General features: G+C 35.8%; 1 non-coding gene across 1 annotated transcript; it reads right to left on the bottom strand.

The window, feature by feature from the left end:
- Window positions 1-16002: 16002 nt before the first annotated feature.
- On the bottom strand, window positions 16003-16106 carry LOC130978711 (small nucleolar RNA R71). Its single transcript, XR_009086329.1, has one exon. It is a non-coding gene; the product is annotated as a small nucleolar RNA R71 (small nucleolar RNA).
- Between the last annotated feature and the right edge of the window lie 823 nt (window positions 16107-16929).

Below are 16929 nucleotides of genomic sequence, written 5' to 3' on the forward strand. Positions count from 1 at the left end.
GATGAAGACAATCATGCAATTTAAGTGCTGGAAACAAATGAGAAGAAAAGGAACTCTACAACCTTGTAGTTCATCTTCATTATTGTTGTCCTTTTTCCTCTATTCTTCCTCTTTCCCTTGCCAAACTCAGAATGCTTGCTCATCCTCAAGCAACAATTAGAACAATGGCTATGGGGCTAAGATGGATCATGAACGTCTTATACAATGAAATGTTAGTAGTACATGTGTTTTAAGCAAGCAAAATGAAAGATAATAATCAAGGCACCAGAGACAGAGACATTTTGATTGCAAACATAAGAAGGTGAGCACAATACATTGCATAAAAGATAAGTGGCACACCAAACTTAATGTGACACTTTCACTTGGAACTGATGCAAGTATCTAGTAGATATAGGAACCAAATTTTTGTTGCATAGCAACACCAAACTTAGAATGCAATCATATGTCAATTTATTTGAATACTAAGCAAATGAAACTGTTATATGTTAAGTACAATCACCAAGCCAAGAATCTGTCATGAATAAAGCTCTCTTGGTAATGTATTAACAAAAACATTTGATAAAAGAAAACTTAAAAATAAAGAGGTGACTAAAACAAAGAGAATGCAAACGAACTATCAAAACAAAAGAAAAATAACAATGCAAAGGCAATATGATTATGCAGACAAGTGATGTTGCTGGATGAGTTGCATAGAAAAATAAGTGGCACACCAAACTTAGAATCTTAGTATGACACTTTCATGTAGAATTGATGCAATCATCCAAAGGAGTTGAAGACAATTTGTTGCAGGGCAACACCAAACTTAGAATGTAACCATATGCCAATTTATTGAATTTAAACAAAGCATAGAAAGAAAACAAAGCAGAAAAGAAATGTTACCTACGGTTGGGTTACCTCCCAACAAGTGCTCTTTTACTGTCATTAGCTTGACATGTTGTTCTTCACTTTCTTCCTCTTCTTCCAGTTTGTTAAGAGGAATGACCTTAAGGGGGGAGAAGATTCAGCTACTGTCCCTTGTCTTGGCCTTTCCTCAGCAAGCTTTCTTTTGCAAATGGCTTGATTGATCTTGCTTGCTGGATTAGGGACAGAATTGGTGTTCTTGCTAGTTGCCTTCACTTCTTTGGATTCAAGACTTGGTTGCTGTGTGATTATTGGAGTTTTGTATTCATCCAGAGCTTTTTGAATTGGTGGTTCCATGAGCTTTTCTTCTATGTACTTCTCTGCTTCACTTGAGTGTAAATTTTATGGAATGACTTCCTCACTTTCTTGCTCCTCCACTCCTTTCTTTGCACCCAACATTTGACTTAATAGTTCTTTTGTGGAGGAGGTTTGTTATTCTTCCCAAGATTTCTTCATCTCTTCTTCATATTTTTCGATCACAGATTCAAGGGAAGTTTGTGAGGGTTGTGAATGTTCATGTTCCTTTGTCACCTCAAGTAGCGTTTGTGAATGTAAAATCCTTGGCTCATGTCCCTCATCCTTTATTGCAATTTCACTTGACACAGGGACCTTTTGTTTTTGTTTTTCCATTTTCTCCTTCCATGCATTCGACAATTGGCCTAACTGCACTTCCATATTTTTGAGAGAGTTCTCTTGTTCTTTTTGGTACTTCTCTTTCTCCTCCGTAAATCTTTTGAGCATGGACTCAAGCTTTGAGATTCTTTGGCTATTGGAAGTTTGTGTGAGTGGTAAGTTTTGAAAGGGGCTTTTTGTTGAAGCATGGTCAAGTGATGATATCTTTGGATGAATATTATATGGAGCATTAGAATTCCTTTCCCAGCCACTATTGGAATTATGACTTGCATCATTTTGTGGTGGAGGGAAATATCTCATATGGTTTTCTTGCTCATCTTGTGTCTGTGAAGCAAATCTCCATGGATTGGAGTGCTTAGAATTTGTATTTTCTTGGTGATATTCCCAACCACCATTAGAGATTGGTGATGGTGGGTGATATCCCATAAAATTTTGTTTGACCATAAGATGAGTTGAACTCCATTTGTATTTTGTAAACATTAATGAAATTTGAAATTCATGTCACAGAGAAAGAATTTCTTAGTGAGGCAATAGCTCAAACACCTTGCTATCAATTTAAAACAGAGAACAAAAACAAAAAAATGCTTGATCTAGACTTCTCACCCACTTAATTATTGTTGATCTAATCAATCCCCAGCAACGGCGCCAAAAACTTGATGGTGTTTTTATGGAAAAAACGAATTTCCAAATACATAGATCTAACCGGCAAGTATACTGGGTCGCATCAAGTAGTAATAACTCACAAGAGTGAGGTTGATCCCACAGGGATTGATGGATCAAGCAACTTTAGTAGGTGATTAGTTTAGTCAAGCTAACATTGAAGTGAAATTGGATGTAATGTAGCCAACAGAAAGTAAAATAGCAAGGAAAATTAAAGTGCAGAAAGTAAAATTACAGAAACTTAAAGTGCAAGAAATGTAAATTGCATGAAAAGTAAAGGGGCTGGGGTGCTGGAAATTAAATAGAGCAATAGATCAGAACTCAAAACTCTTGTAGCAAGCTTAAATTGCAGGAAAGTAAATTGGGAGCAATGTAAACAAAGAAACAAAATTGTAGTGAATTGGAACTTAGAGCAATTGCAGAGAAATTAGAATTGTGCAGGAAATGTAAATGAGATTTGCAGCAAGATTAATGTAAACTGAATTGAGGAACCAAACAAAAAGTACAATGCAGCTCAATTGCAATAGCTAAAGGAAAGTTGAAGATCTTAGGGGTGGAGGAGACTAGAAAACAAATCTAGATCTCAATCCCTTCCTTGATCCAACAGCAAACAAGATGCAGGAAAATTAAAGATGAAAGCAATAAATGAAAACTCAGATTCAATTCTCAATTCTCTGAAATTATGCAGAAGAACAACCAAGAGAGATCTTAGACCAAGAGGGAAACAGAATTCCTTCACTTCTCAATCCAAGATTTAAATTCAAAGAAAGAAAAACTAAGAGAGAGAGCTCTCAAATCCTAATGCTCCCTAGTGGAGCTAGCCTTTTTAATGGAGCCTTCATTTAGAGCCAACCTCCTCTCTGAAATGAGAATGATGCCCTTTATATAGGCTTTTTTTCAAAATGAAAATAAAATAAAATTGAAATTAAAAATAAATTCACAAAGTGAAATTCCTAATCTAGCTTGTTCTTGTGCCTTTGAGTGATGATGTGGGCTTTGCTTGCTTTGGGTTTGAGGAGAAATGGGTTTGGTTGGCCTTGATTCAATTTGGAAAAGAATTGAATTTAAATGGAATTTTAGTTGAATTTTGGCACATGTTGCTACCAGGAGGTTGCTTTGCTCTTGTGGAGGGCAGAGCAGTGAAGTTTTGTGTGGGGATGCATATTGCGTGCCAAGATTGGGAGGGGCATCAAGATGCTACCCTACCCTTGTGGAGAGCAGGGCAATGTTGTCATGGTGCATCCAAGCTGCGCGCCCAAGCTCCCTTGCTGTGCGCCAAGGATGCCCGTCTCATGCATGCCCATGTGCGTGCCAAGGGGAGTTCCCAAATTCGAACCTTGGTGAAAGCATTTGGGTGAGCAATTTTCCTTGATTTTTCATGAAGAGAAGCATGACATTGCCCTGCTCTCCAAGAAGGCAGAGCAGAATAATGAGCGCTACTTTGCTTTGGAGTGAGGCTCCAGCTTCGAACCTTGGTGGAAGCACTTTGGTTTATTTTTGCTTATTTTTTGCCCTTAAAGATGCCTTTCACTCATGCCTCAATTGTATGCCAAATATGGATTGCCATATATCGTTGGAAATCTCTGAATGTCAGCTTTCCAACGCAACTGGAAGCACATCAATCGGACGTCTGTAGCTCAAGTTATAGCCCTTTGAAGGAGGCATGGTCATGCTGTGAGCGCCCCAAATTTAACTTAGCGAAAATTTGCTTCAACCTCACTTTGCTTCATCACGATATTGCCCTGCCCTTGGCAAGAGCAGGGCAGTGTGCGTTCTGGTTGCTTCCTCCTTTGATTTGGTCATGGGCCACGTTTTTAAAAGCGTGGCCTAAGGCTCCAAAATGTGCTCCAACTTCAAAGTGTGCCCCAAAGCTCTTTTTTTCTCCTTTTTAGCTTATTTTGTGCTTCTTTGCTTCTTTTTCTTCTTATTTCCTACAAGATTTATAAAATTAAAAGATCAAGAAAATATATCATTTAAGCACAAAAGCATTCAATATTTAAGCACAAATCATCAATTTCTTGTATGAAAAAGCATAGAAAAATAGGTATATGATGACATGTCATCATCGCCTCCTCATTCTGCTTCTTCTTTCTTTCTACCTTTCCTCTTCTTCATTCCTTTAATCTCTCATATTTATTCTCTTTCATTTTCTTTTGTCTATTGTATTTGCATACTTCTATTCATTGCATTTTAACTTTTCTTTGTAGCTTGTTCTTATTTTTCCTTCTTAAGTTTACTATGTCACTTTTGGTGTTGAATTTTCCTACGCAACTGTTGATAATTCTTGAATCATTTTGGTGCTTCTTGACTTGTTTGATATTTAGTTTACATGCCCTTTGCTTATATTGCTTTCTCATTTATATATGGTAGCTACCATGTAGTGAGAACCCCACTTTTATTTGGCACTAGCCCCCACTAATATTCTATTTGCTTATTTTTGGGCTTAATCTTCCGTCTTTTCTCTCCTTTTAGGCTAGCCACCAAGAAGGGAAAGAGAAAACTTCTAAATGGGGTGACAAACAAGTCTCTCTGCACAATCCTTTAACGGAGCTCATCAGTTGTAGCACCCCTACTCCACTTCGCTCATCTTTGCATGCACCGATGATGGTACAATCTTTTAAGTGTGGGGAGGTCGAGACCGACTTTTGTGGGTAACTACTTCCCTTTCCAACACAAATTCTTACTCTTCTTTGTTAGTTAGTTGTTGCATTGCATGATGGATTGCATGTTAGTTAGAATTCATACATATTTTGCCACTTCTTTCTTACTAGGACTACTTGGTTGAAGTAATAATCTCTTTTCCAAGAAAACTATTTTTGGGCATTTCACTAATTAGAACTAAAAATTTTTGAACTTGCTTGAAGAATTTAATTTGGAACATGGTTTTAGAGCTCGAACACACAAGCCTAGTGAGCTTTTTGAACCTATTTGATTGGTTGTATCTTATCAACTAATGTTTTGTTTTGGTGTGTGTTGTTCTCTCTAAAATTGTGATCTTCATCTTGCTTGATTCTATATTTCCATTGTTTGATGTATGCATACACTTATGTGATTGAGGCCTTTGTTTCACTAAGCTCACATACCCATAAGGCCTTAACCTTTCATCATCCTTTGCAAACCAATGTTGAGCCTATTTTACCCCATTTGTTCTTTATTTTAGCATGTCACTAACTCTAAGAAGAAAACAATGAATGTCCCTAATAATTTAAATCTTTGGTTAGTTTAGACTAGTGAGAGTGTGCATAATTTAAGTGTGGGGAAATTTGGTTGGGAACATCTGGCTTGGGAATGGGGTATGTTATACTTTTTTGTAAAAATGTGAAAAGATAGTTGAGCACATGTTCGTGCATTCAATACCTTAATCATATGCATTGAGAAAAAAAAGAGAAAAAGAAAAAAAAAGAGGAAGCAATAAAAAGGGGACAAAATACCCCAAAGTAAGTGGTGATAGCAGTGCATATGTATTGTACTCCAATTTGGGATGCATGAATATGTGGCAAAAGACAGTTAAGGGTAGTTAGGTCTTGCACTGTGATTACATGGATTGTCTTAGGTTAGGTGGAAATTTTAGTCCACTTTACCAAATACATTCCTACCTTGACCCTAACCTCATTACAACCCTTGAAAAGGCCTTTTGATATGTGTGTTCATGTATCAAATTTTTGTTGATTGGTAGAAGAAGAGCAAGCCTTAGAAAGCAAAATTAGTAGGAAACTGAGAGAATTGACCCTTAAACACTTAAGCGATTAGAGCGGATATACTTCCAGTGAGGGTTCGAAGCTCGATTCTTTGTTCTCGGCTTTCATGAGCTTTCTTCTTGCAAGTCTACTTGTACTTCATTTTGTGATTTGAATTAGTGAAATCCAGTTTATATTTGTTCTTGGAAGATTTATTTACCTTTAACCAAGTAGGTAGAAACATTTTGCATGTAGTTGCATTCATATAGATAAGTTGCATTGTATAAGTCTCACCATTTTCCCTTCACTCTTTTGGTTTCCTTGAGCTTAGCATGAGGACATGCTAATGTTTAAGTGTAGGGAGATTTGATGAACCATTATTTTATGACTTATTTTGTATTGAATTAAATGGATTTTACCAACTTTACTCACACTTATCCATATAATTTGTATGTTTTTAAGTTTCTTCCCGAATTTTGTGCTATGATTAAAAACATGCTTCTTAGGCCTTTAAATTGCTAATTTTAAATCCTCTATTATTACCATTCGATGGCGTGATATGTGTGCTAAGTTATTACAGGGTTTATAGAGTAGAAATGGCATAGAGGATAAAAAGGAAGCATGCAAAAGTAGAAGGAACACAAAATTTAAGTTTTGACAAGCAGATACTGACGCGCACACGTGGTTGATGCGTACGCGTGACCAAGCCATAGTCCAAATGATGCGCACGCGTGGCTGACGCCTACGCGTGGCCAGTGTAGAATCCAAGCGACACGTACGCGTGGCTGATGAGCACGCGTTACGATCGTCACGTGCCTCAGTAAAGGGAATTTGCTGGGGGCGATTTCTAAACTACTTTTGACCTAGTTTCAGGCCCGAAAATAAAGACAAGAGGCTGCAGAGTGGAGCTGGATGGGGATTCATTCATTCACACACTTTAGGTTTAGTTTGATGTAAAATTCTAGAGAGAGAGAGGCTCTCTTCTCTCTCTAGGTTTTAGGATTTCTTCTTTCAATTTCTTCTTAGATTTAGATTTAATTCTTACTTTCATTTACATTTCCTTGCAACCTATTGTTCTTGCACCTTTGTCCTTTAATTCTACTTGTTATTTCCTCCACTTTGTTGCCTTTATGTTATGCACTATTGTTACTCTTGATTTTGTTTAATGCAATTTATATCTTCATGTTATTATTGTTTTCTTTAGTTGTTATTGTTCATCTCTTGCAATTGTTAATCTTAGATTTTACTATTGCTTGTTGATTTTCTATGTTTTTACTTTGTGCCTTCCAAGTGTTTGATAAAATGCTTGGTTAGATTTTAAAATAGATTTTTGTGTTCTTGGCTTGGATTGAGTAATTTGGAGGCTCTTGAATTGTCAAAGTCTCTTGTTGATTAGTGATTGAAAGTTGCTAGTGGCTTAAGCTTCACTAAATCTAGTCTTTGATTAGGACTTGTGAACCTAAGTTGACTTTGCTCACTTGACTTTCCTTCAACTGTTAAAGGTTAACTAAGTGAGAGCAAAAGGCAATTACCATCACAAGTGACGATGACAATGAGGATAAGAGTTCCAATTCTCAATCCTTTCTAGGACTTTTCTTAGTTGTTAGTTTATTTCCTTGTTATTTACATTACTTGTCTCTTATTATAGAAACCCCAAAAGATACCTTTTCATAGCCAATAATTGCACACTTTTCTGTAATTCCTTGAGAGACTACCCGAGGTTTAAATACTTCGGTTATAATTTATTTGGTTTGCTTAAGTGACAAACAAATTAAACGTTGACCGAGGATAATTTGTTGGTTTAGAACTATACTTGCAACATGATTTTATTGAGAAATTCTTTACCGACATTTTTTCTCTGTCAATACTTCCTTTGATAGAATTCAATGCTCACTTTGTTGTGAGAAATTTCAAAGCCCAAGGTCTTTGATTTTGAATTTATCATCTAAAAACTTTTAACTTTATTAGTCTCATTCATGTTATTACCATCTAGAACTAAGTCATCGACATATACCAAGATGTTCATGAATGATGCAGCATTTTCTTTTGCTAAAAAGTGAATGATCAACTCTTGATTGAAAATCACTTGAAGTTTTTAACACTGAATAAAGATTATGGTTCCACTGGCAAGTAGCTTGACTGTGGCCGTAAAGAGAACATTCAAGCTTGCACACACTATTAGCTGGAGTAGACAGACCAGGGAGTATCTTCATGCACACTGTCTTAAGGAGATTACCGTGTAGAAAAGCAGTGTTGATATCAAATTGGTGAAAGAACCAACCCCTCTGTGTAGCTAAAGCTAAAAGCACTTCAAGGTGGACTTTTTGATAATGGGGCTAAACATATCAAAGCAATCGGAGCCATCCATTTGTGTGAAACCTTTGGTGACTAATTGTGCTTTATGCCTCTCCACATTGCCACCAAATTTCAATTTTGTCTTGAAACTCACTTGCACCCTGCATCTCTCTTTCCCTTTGTAAAAGTAGTGATCACCTAGGTCTTAGTTATCTTCAAGAGCTTGAGCTCAACTTGAATTGCATTCTTCCAATAATCATGTTGGATTTGTTGTTCAAAGCTTTGTGGTTCTGTAATATTCCCGATGGCTAATGATAAAACCTTGTGTGTCACTGAATTGGCACTATTTGAGGATTTAGAACTTGCCAACATACAATGAAAATTAGCTAGATGTGCAAAAGGATGTCTAATTCTATTTGACCTTCAGAGGTTTGTTATATTTATTTGTGAGGGAAGCTCTGAGGTGCCTAATGTTGCTTGGTCAACATTATCTATAGTTAAAACTAAAAGAGGATATGCATGCTCTAGATGCTCTAATTGTGTATGTGTATGCTGATGCAAATTTGAAGTATGACTAGATGATGAGGTGGGTGTAGTATCAAGTACTATAAGTGTTAGTTGATTATTAGTGTCAATGTTGTAGTGATATTATTCAAATTAAGTGTGACTGAGCACTGATGTATTAGAGAGGAGTATAGGATTAGCTTCTGCATTGGTGTTTTTAGTTTGGGAAAAAAATTAATTCATAGAATACTACATCTCTAGACAAAAATAATTCTTTTGTAGCAATGTCAATCAATAAGTAAATACTTTTAGATGTTTAATTTGGGTAACTCGTTAAACAACATTTGATAAGGACTCTTATTATTTAAAGGATTAGTGAAAATTCTATTCAATATATTAATGGACATGAGCTATTGCATAAGTCCAAAATCAATTTGGAAGATTGCTTTGAAAATTAGAGCTTTGGCCATATTTAGGATATCTTGATGCTTCATCTCTATAATTTTATTTTGTTGTGGTGTCTCTACACAAGTGGTTTGATGGATTGTGCCTTTAGAATCATAGAAATAGTGCAAAAAAATCATTTCCATTGTGGCTTCTGATACATTTTTTTTAAACTGAGTATTAATTAATTGTGCAAAGTTGTGTACTAATGCTAAGACTTTAGCCTTACTTTTCGTGAAGTATATTCGAGTGTGAAGCTGCTTTTGTCATCTACAATAGATAGAAAATACTTATAACCATAATAGATTGAGTGGCTAGAGGTCCTCAAATGTCCAAGTGAATGATATCAAAACACTCAACAAATTTGGTGTTGTTGATGGAAAAATTAATTCACTTTTGTTTGAAGTAATGGCATGGTTCACATTAAACATCTTTCATTTTCTATTTTAAGAATTTATAGTTTTTACTTTTTACTCATAACACCTATTCTATCATTAGATATATGCCCTAATCTACTACGCCATATGACTGCAGAGTCTTTCTGAGTGGTGATTGTATTAGTTCTGGCTTTATGTGCATGAGTGAATAATGCTTGTTGATTTCCAAAATATAGAAGTCACTTTGTATCTTAGCAGTGCTAATCATCCTCAGCTTCTTCCATTCCTAAATCTCACATGTAACCTCATTAAACCAAAATTGATATGGGAGTGTACTAGTAGCTTTAGAAACTTAGATTAGGTTGAAGGAAAATGATGGTACATATAGTGCATCCATAAGGTAGAAATTATCACAAAAGTAAATTGTTCCACAAGTGGTAGTAACAATTTTTGAACCATTTTCCAATTGAAGAACAATTGAATTAACTTGATAGTAGTTTTCAAAAATACATAGTAAGAAAGAACCATGAGCCGTGGGCAATGTGTCAAGTATCGAATCCGTAACCTTCAAATTTTGTGTTTGGTTAATGATAAAATTTGGTGAATACATATAGAAGGAGCATTGTATGAATGAGACCAAGAACGGTAATTCAAAATTGTTAGAGGATTACCTGGATTTTGTCCAGGATAAATATAATAAGGGTTTGAAGGATCTTGAAGCAGATTCTGATTCAATCTTGTTGATTCAGTTATCTGAATTTACATCGTGGATAGTTGATTCATCAATCTAGCCAAATTCTGAAGATCCGATGCTCTGAAACTTTGATTCTCCATTGATGTGTATGAGCTTTGTGCTGAATCAACCATTGATTTTGCTAATTCTCAAAGATGGATGTAATTATTGGTTTCTTGAATTCCTTGTTTCTTCTACCTCACGTTTGGAAGGGTTCCATGGAGGTGTCACCCATCGTAACTCATGTTCATACTCACCACACCATGACAAAATCTAAAATGGTGAAATAGATCATATGTGAGTATTATAGAATTGCAGAATGATCTTGAGAGAAACCAAAAATAGATTCAACTAGAATAGTTAAAAACACTTGTGCGCAGTATAGTTTACAACTATTTATATACTTACATTTAACTACAGTTAACTATAATTTTAACTAACTAAATTAGTTAACTTAACCAGCTTCTTAACTAACTAGTGCCAGAGTGGCACTTCATTCTTCGTTCTAATAGACTTTCCAAAATTGTCCTAACAACCAACCTAGCTCAACAATCTATTAGTAATCTATCACTAATACCATCACTACCCAACACTTCTCTCCTAACCCCCAAATTGAATCAAAAGATGTGAACAAATTCTTTTCTGAAGTTTTTGGAGATGGTGTTTTTTGAAATTTATAATCTATCAAAGTAGTAGTTACTTGGGTTATTGATATTAGAATTAAGCACCATATTCACAATTTGATGTTGTTTCCACCAGAAATGTGCATATTGGGTATTTCATCTAAAGTGTTATAAAACTTCAATTCATATCTAATATCAACAACAATGAAGCCTTATCTTACTAGGTGAGTATGGCTATACAGATGTATCATGTTTATAGTGAAACTATTTATACGTAGATTTCTTTTGAACACCTCATGTATAGTCTTTTTGGGCCTTCTTCTACCGTGTTAGTCCCATGTTTACTTTTTATTTCATCCATCCTCCTAACTGGATACTTTTGCCGATCTTCTTCCCATGATTCCTTAATTCATACCTAAAACCAAATAAATAACAACAATAATTCCATGACAATGGTAATCAAAATTAGGTCCAATGTCAATTAGGTTTTGTTTTTAGAACCTGAATTTTTATTGCCATTTACCTATTGTGTTAGTAGTGTGTATTTGCTCTGGCTTTGAGTTAATTAGTGGTGAAGGACGTACTGGAGTATGATCTTAGGGTAGTGAGATATGATTCATTTGTTAAACAGAGTAACTTGGGTTGGTTGGGAATATGGTGGATATAGAGGAAGCATTTGTGAAAGTGGAGGAAAAATGAGGACACTGGAATCGAAGCTTTACAGATTATATATTTAGTGGAAACTTACGTGTAATTGTCTTCATATGAAGTTGATAACCAAGAACTGATTTGACTAAATTATCATCAAATAATTATCAATGATCAACTTCATATTAGGACGACTGTACATGAGTTTTTACCTATGTATTTAATGTTGAGAAAAAGAGGCATTGAGAAGGAGACAAAGATTGAATGAGTTGAAATGTTATTGCGAATACATGTATGGTTGATATGGCTTTTTTATGTTTAGAGTATTTGTTTAGTTCTATTCTATTTTGGGATGTTACCAACTATATTGATTGGTCTTTCTACTTTTGGGAGAATTGAGCTTGTAATAATAACCACCACCTAACTTACGTTGTGTAGTTTGAATGATTGCAATATTAATTTCATTACCTATCGTTGATAGGTTTTGCTGCAATTCTAGAATTTTGTTTTATGGTCTTTAGTTGCTTTGTTTTAAAATTTTATTTCTATGTTAGAATAAGTTAAGTATTAATGGGTACTAAATTTTTTTTATCGATTAAGCATTGTTTTTTATTGTTTTTTTATAATTAAGCATTGTTTTTTATTGGTTTTAGGATCTTGTATGACTATTGATAAGCGGATAATTTATATGAGACTGAGAAAGGACTGCAGATGCTGTCAGATTCTGACCTCCCTGCACTCAAAGTGGATTTTCTGGATCTACAGATACCCAATTTTTGCGCTCTCAATTGCGTTGGAAAGTAGACATCTTGGGCTTTCCAGAAATGTATAATACTTCATACTTTGCCCGAGATTTGATTGCCCAAATTGGCATCCAAACGCCTACCAGAGACCCTTTTTTGGCATAAAACGCCAAAACTGGCACCAAAGCTGGAGTTAGACGCCAAAACTAGCATCCAAGCTAGCATTTAACTCCAAGGATGGCCTATGCACATGAAAGCTTCAAAGCTCAGCCCAAACACACACCAAGTGGGCCCCGGAAGGGGATTTCTACACTATCTACTCATTTTCTGTAAACCTAGTTTACTAGTTTAGTATAAATAGCACTCTTTACTATTGTATTGATATCTTTGGACCACTTTTCGATCCTTTGATCAGGACTTCTTCCCCTATTTTTGAATTCTTATGCCATTTGGGAGGCTGGCCATTCGGCCATGCCTAGACCTTTTGTTCTTATGTATTTTCAATAGTGGAGTTTTTACACCTCATAGATTAAGGTGAAGAGCTCTGTTGTTCCTCATGAATTAATGAAAGTACTATTGTTTTTCCTTCAATTCATGCCTACTTCTTTTCCAAGATATACTCTTGTACTTAATTTAGTTAAGTCAGACTGAAGGGGTGACCCGTGACAATCACCCACTATCTTCAGTACTCGCTTAGCCAATATCCCCGTGCCTGACAACCACAAAGCGGTCTACATGATGTTCAACGTAGTCATTGGATGCCAGCCGGAGTATACTCTCTTGGGTCTCTGATCCACGGATTCGCATCGTCTCTCCTGACAACAGAGCATTCGAACCCATGATTAGGATCTTCGTGGTATAGGCTAGAATCAATAGACAGCATTCCTGAGATCCGAAAAGTCTAAACCTTGTCTATGGTATTCCAAGTAGGATCTAGGAAGGGATGACTGTGAGGAGCTTCAAACTCACGAATGTTGGGCGCAGTGACAGTGTGCAAAAGGATCAATGGATCTTATTTCGGCACAAGTGAGAACCGATAGATGATTAACCCTGCGGTAGATGTGCCTCGTATTTTTCATCCGAAACGAGAAATCCGACAGTTGATTAGCTGTACAGAGACTATAGCCGGACCATTTTCACTGAGAGGATCATACAGCTTGCCATGGAAGGGAGTGCGCATGGTTGGATGAAGACAATAGGAAATCAGAGGTTCAGAAGCAACAAAGCATCTCCAAACGCTTATCTGAAATTCTCACCAATGAATTACATAAGTATCTCTATGTTATTTTCCTTTTTATTTATCTTTTAATTATTAATATCTCATAACCCTATGAATCTGCCTGACTAAGATTTACAAGATGACCATAGCTTGCTTCAAGCCGTCAATCTCTGTGGGATCGACCCTCACTCACGTAAGGTATTACTTGGACGACCCAGTGCACTTGCTGGTTAGTTGTGCAGTGTTGTGAAAAGTGTGATCACAATTTTTTGCACCAAGTTTTTGGCGCCGTTGTCGGGGATTGTTCGAGTTTGGACAACTGACGGTTCATCTTGTTGCTTAGATTGGGTAATTTTATTTTTTATTTTCAAAAAATATAAAAAAAATAAAAAAATATTTTGTGTTTCTTGTTTGAGACTAATGTCAAATCCTAAGTTTGGTGTCAATTGCATGTTTTTAATTTTCCTAAGTTTTCGACAAAAAAAATTTTCATGCATTGTGTTCTTCTGTGATCTTCGAGTGGTTCTTTATGAGTTCCTTTGTCTGATCTTACGATTTTCCTGTTTTGTGTTTTATGTTGTTTTTCATATGCATTTTCAAAATCATAGTTTTTGAACATTCAAAATTTCTAAGTTTGGTGTCTTGCATGTCTTTCTTTTCTTAAAAATTTTCAAAAATATGTCCTTGATGTTCATCATGATCTTCAAAGTGTTTTTGGTGTTCATCTTGACATTTAAAGTGCCCTTGCATGCATTACTTGTTTTGATCTTGCATTTTTATGTTCTACTTCATTTTGTTGTTTTTCTCTCTCTTCATTAAAAATTCAAAAAAAATAAAAAAGATATCTTTTCAAGTAAATAATACAGAGAAATGAAGATTCAGAATATAAAGCAGAAGAATCACAGAGAAAAAGAGCTCACTGGCGTCAAAACGCCAGTAAAGAGGCACTTTGGGCGTTAAACACTAGAATGGCTACCATTCTGGGCATTTAACGCCAGTAAAGCTATCATTCTGGGCGTTTAACGCCAGAAATAGCAGCATTCTGGGTGTTTAGAAAAACGCCCAGTAAAGAAGGATTTCTGGCGTTTAACGCCAGCCAGGATACCTGGCTGGGCGTTAAACGCCCAAAGAGGTACCATTTTGGGCGTTAAACGCCAGAATGGATAGGATCCTGGGCGTTTAACGCCAGGATGACACAGGGGAGGTAATTTCGTTTCAAATTCAAATATTTTCAAATTTTCATGTTTTAATTCATAACTTTTTGCATCAAACATATTTTAAACTTTCATTTTTCATTTTTCTTTCGATGTTTTTGAAAATTATCAAACTAATTTTCAAAAATCTTTTTCTTAGTCTTATCTCATATTTTCAAAAAAATCCTTGCTCACAATTAATGTTTTGATTCAAAAAATTGCAAGTTTGTTACTTTCTTGTTAAGAAAGATTCAACCTTTGAATATTAAAATCATATCTTTTAATTTCTTGTTTGTCAAGTCATCAATTTTAAAAATCAAATCTTTTTCAATCATATCTTTTCAATCATATCTTTTTAAAATCAAATCTTTTTCAATCATATCTTTTCAATCATATCTTTTTAAAAATTATATCTTTTTCAATCAAATCTTTTTTCAATCATATCTTTTTAAACTTTGATTTCAAAATCTTTTCTCTAACTTCTCATCTTTTCAAAATTATTTTCAAATCTTTTTTAACAAATTACTATTTCTTATCTTTTTCAAAACCAACTAACCACTTTTCACTTACAATTTTCAAAAATCACTAACCACTTTTTCAAAAATCTTTTTAGTTAACTAATTATATTAATTTTAATTTTCGAAAACTCTCTCTCTCATCTCTTTCTATTTATTTGCTAACACCTCTCTTCTACTTATAATTCGAACCATCTCTCTCTCTTTGTGTGTTCGAATTCCTCTCATTCTCTTTCTACTTCATTCCTCTATTCTTCTGTTCTTCCGACACCTCAAGGAATCTCTATACTGATACATAGAGAATTCTACTACTCCCTTTTGTTCTCTTCTTTTTAATATGAGCAAACACAGGGATAAAAACATTCTTGTTGAAGATGATCCTGAACCTGAAAGGACTCTGAAGAGGAAGCTAAGAGAAGTTAAAGCACAACACTCCGGAGAGGACCTTAACAACAATGCCAGAGATGCAAGGAAGATGCTTGGTGACTATGCTGCACCAACTTCCAACTTCTATGGAAGAAGCATCTCAATTCCTGCCATTGGAGCAAACAACTTTGAGCTTAAGTCTCAATTAATTTCTCTAATGCAGCAGAATTGCAAGTTTCATGGACTTCCCTCGGAAGATCCTGATCAGTTCTTAGCTGAATTCTTGCAAATATGTGATACTGTTAAGACCAATAGGGTTGATCCCGAGGTCTACAGACTTATGCTTTTCCCCTTTGCTGTGAGAAACAGAGCTAGAACATGGTTGGACTCACAACCTAGAGAAAGCCTGAACTCTTGGGACAAGCTGGTCAATGCTTTCTTGACCAACTTCTTTCCACCTCAAAAGATGAGCAAGCTCAGAGTGGACATCCAAACCTTCAGACAAAAGGAAGGTGAATCCCTCAATGAAGCTTGGGAAAGATACAAGCAATTAACCAAAAGGTGTCCTTCTGACATGTTTCCAGAATGGAGCATCATATGTATATTCTATGATGGTCTGTCTAAAATGTCAAAGATGTCATTGGACCATTCTGCTAGTGAATCCCTTCATCTGCAAACCCCTGCAGAAGCCCAGGAACTCATTGAGATGGTTGCAAATAACCAGTTCATGTACACCTCTGAACGAAATCCTGGGAATAATGGGATGACTCAGAAGAAAGGAGTTCTTGAGATTAATACTCTGAATGCCATATTGGCTCAGAATAAAATATTGACTGAGCAAGTCAATATGATTTCTCATAATCTAACTGGATTGTAAGCTGCATCCGGTAGTGCTAAAGAAGCCTCCATTGAAGGAGAAGCCTATGACCCTGAGAACCCTGCAATGGAAGAGGTGAATTACATGGGAGAATCCTATGGAAACACCTATAATTCTTAATGGAGGAATCATCTAAATTTCTCATGGAAGGATCAATAGAAGCCTCAACATTCAACAACAATAATGGTGGGAGAAATAAGTTTGGCAATAGCAAACTTTTTCCATCATCTTCTCAGCAACAGACAGAGAATTCTGAGTAGAGCTTCTCTGGCTTAGCAAACATAGTCTCTGATCTATCTAAGACCACTCTCAGTTTTATGAATGAAACAAGGTCCTCCATCAGAAATTTAGAGGCACGAGTGGGTCAGCTGAGCAAAAGAGTTACTGAAACTCCTCCTAGTACTCTCCCAAGTAATACAGAAGAGAATCCCACAAGAGAGTGCAAGGCCATAACTATAACCAAAATGGCCGAACCTGGAGAGAGTGAAAAGGCAGTGATTCCCAATAAGGAAGACCTCAAGG

The sequence above is a fragment of the Arachis stenosperma genome, chromosome 4 (genome assembly GCF_014773155.1).
Source record: "Arachis stenosperma cultivar V10309 chromosome 4, arast.V10309.gnm1.PFL2, whole genome shotgun sequence".
Classification (NCBI taxonomy): Eukaryota; Viridiplantae; Streptophyta; class Magnoliopsida; order Fabales; family Fabaceae; genus Arachis; species Arachis stenosperma.